The sequence below is a fragment of the Choloepus didactylus genome, chromosome 3 (assembly GCF_015220235.1).
Source record: "Choloepus didactylus isolate mChoDid1 chromosome 3, mChoDid1.pri, whole genome shotgun sequence".
Classification (NCBI taxonomy): Eukaryota; Metazoa; Chordata; class Mammalia; order Pilosa; family Megalonychidae; genus Choloepus; species Choloepus didactylus.
This window is the reverse complement of record NC_051309.1, coordinates 129,312,371-129,319,214: the sequence shown is the minus strand read 5'-3', so window position 1 is coordinate 129,319,214 and position 6,844 is coordinate 129,312,371.

Here is a 6,844-nt window from a genome sequence, read left to right as displayed (position 1 = left end):
CTCTGGACCTATAGTTAAGCATGGAGGTGGATATAGATTGATGTATAGGTAGAAAGTGGTACATCAAAAGCTCAATTTATGATTCTAATTTCCTTATTAAGTGGCTTCTGTGAGTAAAAGTGGGTTTGCAGGAAGACAAAGTAAAAAATTGATATTGAAGGCGTGGGAAATGATGTCAACTACTGACAAATAAAACAGCTTCATTGAGCTTCCAATTTGTAGCCTGCCCTACAGAATTTGTACTTGCTAATCCCCACAGTCATGTGAGCCAATTCCTATGATAAACCTCTTAATATTTTGTCAGTTCTGTTTCTCTGGAGAACCCTCACTAATATAGGAAGTCAAGGAAGTAAGGCAGGGGTTATTCTGAAAATTTTATCTGTATTTTTTGCTAAGGCCACCAACACTATCAACACTCCTAATTCTCCACATTGGGATGTTTGACAACATATGAAACCCCTGTAAACCCCTTGCAAGATATTGAGAGCCAGTATTATTTCTTTAGCTATAAGTCTATAGCCACCTTTCTCAAAAATGCTGCCCTATTGCTCTCCTGCTGTCATGTTGTTAATGTACTGTGGTGAATGCTGATCTTCTTTTAGAGGTCCAAGGTCTATTGCACACCCACTTTCCCCAGCATTCTCAGTTGCATCCTTACCTACTTGGCAATGCCTATGGAATTGACCATTCTCTTCCCCCAACTCAAGAGGCAAAAACCAAAACCAAGTAATCGACTATCTCACCCAACCTCTGTCCAGAGCTCCTGTTAGCCACAGGGCATAATTGTGTGAATTATGGAAAACAAAACAAAACAAAACAAACAAAACAACACTACCCCCTTAGTACAGACAGAAAAATTCTTTTTCTTTGGACATAATATGGAAAATCTTTCTGGATTTGTAGCCAGGGAGCTAGAACTTGGGGAGAAAGCGAGAAAGAGAAAGAAGGCAGGAAGACAAATTTGGGTTAATATACATGATGCCATCCATTTCTTCTAAGTACTGAATTGAGGAAGGCAATGAATAAAGGAAATCCTCTTTCCAAACACTCTAGGGTTGACACATATTTTTCATGACTTTCCCCAGAAACTCCATGGTGACAGCCACTTAGAGGATAAAGTTGCATGTTATTGACCTTCCAGATTTATTTCTCCTTGTCCACTCAGAATGTTTCTTGTGACTAAATTAGATTTTTTCCTACTGCAAAAATGAAAATGAAATGAACATTAAGTGAAACAATAAAGTTAAAATGCTAACAGTAATTTCTAATGCAATGATCTAAGGCTAGTGGATGACTTGGCAATTATTCAGTGATTTGAAAGAATAGATGGCAAAACATTTTAATTGTCAAAAAGCAAAATTGTCATGTGAAGTTCTTAAATTGGCTCTCTTCCTAAACCAAATACAGCTAATTCCTTACTTCTGTTTCTTACAAGTTTGGCTAAATGACAAATAGGGGATATTTAAAGGAAAAGGATCTGGTAATTCTCTGTTAATAATCCTGTTTTTGGCCATTGTCTCCTACCCACTGAGTTCAATGACTTCCAAAAAGTCTTGAAATGAAAGAAAAGGAGACTGCCCTTGAGGTTGGGGAGTGAAGCATCCTTTTGACTAAACTAATAGCACGTATATTTTCAAAATCCCTTCCTCCTCTCTTCCCTCCTCATCTTCTCATTAACTGAAATGATAGATACGGCAAGGGCTGAAAGTGTTTTTTCAATGAAATTGCAGATTACCATGTGTCATATTTTTGTTTTTACTCCAACCTGACCAAAATGAGAGCTTTTCTGGAAGAGGACAAAGCTAACAATCAGACTGTATTGTCATCAACAATACTTTATGTATCATTATTTTTCTAAAAAGTGGTTCTCACTGTCAAAGCAGCATATGTATTTAAACCGTGTTGACAGATATATACTGAGCCTAGTTTATGGGGTTCGTGCTGCTGCAGAGAAAGCTGACTGGTGGGGAAATCTAAAGAACTAACACCAGGAGTCTGGTCTGTAGGCAGTCCGTTCCCTGGGTATATTTTTCATTTAGGAAATTTCTGCAATGCTACACAAATCAATAGTAGCACATTGATAGAAGAGGAATTGCTTGGATGTGCTATCAGCACATAGCGTTCAGGCAGTAAAATGTGACGTAATTGATTCATGTAGCCCAAGGTGCATTCTAAGCATCATTATGCATATTTATATGCTTTTATGTGAACAACAATGAAGTAAGTGAACGACACTGACAAATTCCTCATTCTATTTTCTTGTATTGGTTTCTTTCCTGTGCACTCCTTTACGTGTGTATGTCCATGTATTATATCCTATATAGGCTGTCACAGCTATTTGTCAGTTCTCTTTAACAGTCTTTTCTTTCTGTGAGAAGACTAGATCATTCTGGATACTTGATTTCTCACATATGTCTGGAATTCCATCCAAGATTTCTTGTTTGGTGATGAACAATTTTTGTTTCAGCTAGTTGAAATATAATTTTGGAAAGTGATTAGTTTCAGGAAAGACGTCTCAATGAATCGTCTAAGGTTATGATAGTCTACCTTGAGTAATTTTGCAAATACAAAAAAATAGACAGTTTACTGGGCAACATACATTTTCAGATTTCTATTCATGGAGGTACCCAGGAATGGTTTAAAACAGCATGACATTTTCTAATATTCATCAAACATTGTTACTTTCTTGATTGGGATGGTACAAGAGTTTTTAGAAAACTACCTTACCTGGATTGCAGGTAAGTTTAGACTGATTTTTTTTATGAGGAGGCTCTCGAGGAAATAGGTTAACTGTATTCATTTTTAAAAATCCCCAGCACATGGTTGACGCATAATTCTGTATTAATAACAGTTATACATGTCAGAATCATGCCTTTGCATTCACTCCTTCTTAAACCCTACTAAAGTGACAATAAAGGGATTTTACAAGGAAATGTTTAATAGGACAGGAGAAAGAGTAATCAAAATTTGGAATATTAAAAATAGAAGGATGTGGTAATTAATTTAGATGACCAAAATGAAAAAGTTTGAAAGCTGAGCTGGCTGTGGAGAGAGTTTAGAAATGGCTGTTTCCTGCTGCACAAGGCCAGAAAGGCTCAGGAATTAGAAACAGCAAGAACCTCTGCAAACTGGAATGCTGGTGGGGCTGAAAACAAGAGGGCTATCTGAAAGTCCACATAGAAAACAGTTTGATCCCCCATATCACTGTTGTCACCCTGCAAAACTGAGGGAGTGCACCTACCCCAAGGCACCAGGAGACTCTGAAGAGAATGAACATGAGGGACTGGGGATTCAGGGACACAGGTCCCCTGCTCATAAGTAGCTGCGAGAGGAGCTGGGAGACGTAGTCCCTCACTGCAGGGAGTGATAGCCCTATCGTGGAAGGTGAGTAGGAATTTTGCACCATCTTTGCCATTTTATGGTATTAACCTCATGGAACTTCATGAATAAGACTAGCTACTTGGTGTGGGCATAATCTTGATTTTTGGTTGTTTCCTATTCAGTGGACACTCCCAAACCAAATTATTTTGGTTTGGCGTTTTGGCTGGTGATCCTCAGCAAGCCCGTAGTAAACATGTGAATTGGCAATTGTGTTCCCCAATACAAGGTTCAACAAGGTAAAACGAAATTCATAGGCCCCTGTCAGATAACCCTGTGATCATTTTCATTATGAGAAACTAGAAATCCCTTAAAACTTGTGGGGATATAGCATATGGTATGATGTAAAGGAGCTTTTGCAGTTGGTTCTCATTTCATATAGTCTTCAACTATTTCTTTAGACCTGGAGCAGATGCTTCTTGTGCCATGCAGCATGTCTTCTTTGCCCACCCATGACCTGGGCAGCATCGGTGGTAGAAGCTTCCTGGGTGAACTGACAGCTTCCAGCCTCAAGCACTTGCTGGGTCTCAGCATTTTCTGAAGCCCTGGGTAGCTCACTTAGCCCCAGCACAGGGCAGCCCGGAAATGCAGGGAGTTAACAGCCCTCTGGCAACATTAACCAACAAAGGGCTAATATTTTTTAGATAAATGTCCCAACTTCCCCTCAGCAGAGGAACATTGCAGAGGTGTGGCCTATGCAGTTGGGATTGAATATCAGTTACTTCAAGTGGTCACCACCTCAACAGTGCACCCTTAATTGGCTTTCTTCTTTTCCCATTCTCTTAGATTTTTGCATACATTTGTGTTTTTATTTTACTTGATTTTTATTTGACTCATATGCCCTAGGACTGGTATGAATAACAAGTTACTAGTACTGATGGAAAATAAGATTTTTGTTGTTAATTTATAGCAAAGCAAGGATTTCAGTAACTAGGATTTTGTATTAATTTAAATACCGGTTATTACAATAAATTGTAAAGTGGGCCTGCATGCCTGCAGTACTTGACGGCTCTGGAACAAAAGGCACACCTCCATCTGCTTTCTCTTCAGAAATTTGGCACTTGGGTTTGGGAAGTCTTGCTGATGTGCACAGAGTGTCAGCTTAAAGAACCAGAGGAATTGAAAAAGGGTCTTTGTCAAACATAAATTTCCCAACTTTTTCCCTTTTCAATGTCTTATCCTGGCCTTGAAGTCTGGAACACTTTTCATTTTTTTCTGTAATGTACAGATTGGCAGTCCCCTAATCAGAAAACATTTCAAATTTTATGGCTTTGTTTTTCCCCCTTAGATTCTGAACTCCTCCTGGCTAGCAGAGACTGTTTATCATCCCAATCAGCTTTTCACTGCTCTAGTCACCCTCACATAGAGAAAAGAGTACAGGAGCACTGAGAAATGAGGGTTGAGGGTTAAGGGGAAGAGAATTTTTCATGATACATGTTTAATTAAAAACATTCTCAATTAATCTTTATAAAAGATTTTAATATCTGATCAGCTAGTCTCCCTTGTATCATCAGACCTATCCTTACTATACTTGCATGTTGATTTTGCATCTATATTTTAGAACTGCCTGGTTTGGTTATAAAAAATAGTTTTTTATTGGCATTAAACTAAAATTATTGATTAATTTGGATAATTTATGTCTTTATGTTATCAAGGTACCAATCCAAAAACATGGTATGATTTTCTACCTTTTAAAGTAGAAAATGTTTTAAAGTTATTGTTTTACTCGGATCTTGCATGTCTCTTAAGTTCAATTCTAGGTAGTTTTTTCATTTTGGCATTACTTTAAGTGATATTTTCTTTCATTAGCTTTTATTTGGTTATTTGCCTTGATGAAGACTATTGATTTTTGGATGTCAATTTCATATTAGCCATCTTAATAATGTCTCTTAAAATGTGTAATTGTTTTTTCAGTTGATTTTACTGGCTTTTCCCAGCAAATAATCTTATTATCTGCAAGTAATGATGATTTTTTTTCCTCCTGGACAATTTTTATGTTTCTTGTGTTTCTTTTTCTAATTTTGTTGGCTAATACTTCTGGAATAAAGTTAAAAAACAGAGATGAAAAAAGATTTCCATAGTTTTATTTTAATGAGCTCATTTCTATTTCATTTTGCTTGATCTTTTTCTTCTTTCATTTTTTTCCAGAAATGTCTATTTTTCTTCATGTTTCTGATTTTGCCTTCATTTCTGCAGTGATACTGTGTTTATTTTCTTATTCTTTCCTGAGCTCTGACATGTTGTACTATCATACCATATCCTCCCTAAAGATATACACTCTTGTCTTGTTCAGGTCATTATTTCATAAATTTATGTAAAGTTATGGTTCTCCAGTTGGTCACAATTTGCATTTGGTAATATGGTAACACTTTTTGGATAAGTTAATGATCTTTGGCATTTCTTTCCTCTTTCTTTTCCTCTCTATTTTAAAAATCTTCATATAGTACCTTCTCTGCCTTTTTTTTTTTTTTTTTTTTAATTAATACTCTGTTTTGAATAAGGTACATTTTTTTCTATTTCACCTATTTGCAAAATGTCTGTGTGGCGAGAGGGCAAGAGCTAGGAATTCTCCTCATGATACATGATTATGTCTGTAAGTGAGTTCTTTTCACTTTTATTTCTCCCAGCTAACTTGTATCGACATTTCAGGTACCTCATAAGGCAGAATCTGTCTCCCCTGCCAGACTGACAGATGGCTTTCCACAAATCTGGCTTGGTTATGTGAATCCTTGTTCAGTGCCATTGTCTCTGCTTCTCAAAATTTTATGACAAATTGAATTTAGGAGGGGTCCCTGCACCCCCGTTTCCCAGATTTTTCTTTTTCTAAACAAGAAATTGTTGATCTTGGACATCAAACACTCCTCTTATTTAGAAAACTGTGGCCTGACATTTGTCTTAGCTGTTTTCCTGCATCCTTTCAGGTTGTCACCTTGTGCTCCAGTTGACTTCCTCTACATTTAACAGCCCGTCGTCAAATTCTGTAGTTCCGGTTTGTAGAACTTTTCTAGTTTCACTAGAGATGGAATTTGCATTTTTTTCCTCTTCTTATGGAGGATGATTTCCAATGGGGAAATGAAGGAAGTGACATTTTCAATGTGCTAATTTAAAATTTAAAGCCTGGGCTACTTTTGAAATTTATTTTTTCCTGGTACCTACTACTTACTATATATACTAAGTCCAATTTTACTCTTACTCTTTAGTTTCTGAATCTTGGCTGGAAGCAACTTTTCAGGATCAGATACCTTTAAACCTTGGTAAATAGAAAGAAATCCTTTAGGTGAGAAGGAGGTAACAGTACAACTCAGAAGAGGAGTGCTTGGGGTGGAGAGGAAGAAATTTGTTATAAGTGGAATAAAATAAGGGATTCATATTATGCTATTTTCATTTCAGGATTAAGGTAGGAACTTTGATTTATGTGTGTATTGTATGTGGGTGGCCGTGGTTTATGTGATTACAGTAGTTTCAC